Source organism: Tupaia chinensis, unplaced genomic scaffold (assembly GCF_000334495.1).
Source record: "Tupaia chinensis unplaced genomic scaffold, TupChi_1.0 Scaffold143599_1, whole genome shotgun sequence".
In the NCBI taxonomy this organism is placed as follows: Eukaryota; Metazoa; Chordata; class Mammalia; order Scandentia; family Tupaiidae; genus Tupaia; species Tupaia belangeri.
Window position 1 is genome coordinate 556487 of NW_006203445.1, and position 924 is coordinate 557410.

Sequence of the window (924 nt, forward strand, 5' to 3'; positions counted from 1 at the left end):
CAGTCGGTTTTCTGTATATGGTAGGTAAAGAAGATTCCAGCTGGCCTGTGGTAGCAGGTCCCATTCTGTGCTTAAGGAATTCACTAAAATCACTTATTCCTCCACTTGTCTCTGGGCACCTACTATGTTTGGGTCTGTGCTGGCTTCTAGGACTAGTAGGCTAAATATCTTGCCTTCATGGGGCTGCCTTTTTTTTTTTTTTTTTTTTTTTTTTGAGAGGTTTCTGCTCACTAGAAAGAAAGTGAGAAATCACCCTCAGCAGGGATGACCACGCCACAATCCCTTCTCCATTCTCCTCTCGGGATCTTGGGCATGCACGCACATGCGCCCTGCATGAGTTCAAGCCTCCAGGTCCAGGACTTGAACCGTGGTTGACTACATGGGAGTCCAGTGACACAGCCATTACACCAACTGCTGGTCCCAACCTTCGTGGAGCTTTTAGTCCAGGAAGACCAGACTACTCAGACACCAGTAAATATAATCAAGTGTGCAGAATGGTGGAATAGACATAGGAACTAAGGGCATATATAGCAAGAAGGCCTGGTTGGTCTGAATTTGTTTTGATTTTTTTTTTTTTTTTGTTATAGGGCGTGTGCGCTTGCCAGAGAGAGAAAGCGAGAAATCACCCCTCGGGGGGAATGGCCATGCCACAATCCCTTCTCTTGGGATCTTGGGCACGCATGCACATGTACCTGGCATGAGTTTAAGCCACCAGGTCCAGGACTCAAACCGCAGTTGGCTACATGGGAGTTCAGTGACAGCCATTATGCTAACTGCTGATCCCCTGAATTTCTGTTCTTGACTCAGGCCACTTTTCTGGAGACCAAGCTGCCCCTCTAATGGGATTATGGTGATTGGCCCTGTTGAGGTCAAGGTTACTTGATAAAATTTCAAACTATAGGGTATGTGTACTTGCTAGGGATA

General features: G+C 46.6%; 1 protein-coding gene across 2 annotated transcripts in view; it reads right to left on the reverse strand.

Moving 5' to 3' along the window:
• LRRC41 (leucine rich repeat containing 41) overlaps nucleotides 1-924 on the reverse strand; it is a 22720-nt gene that overhangs the window by 2239 nt on the left and 19557 nt on the right. The window lies entirely within an intron of this gene.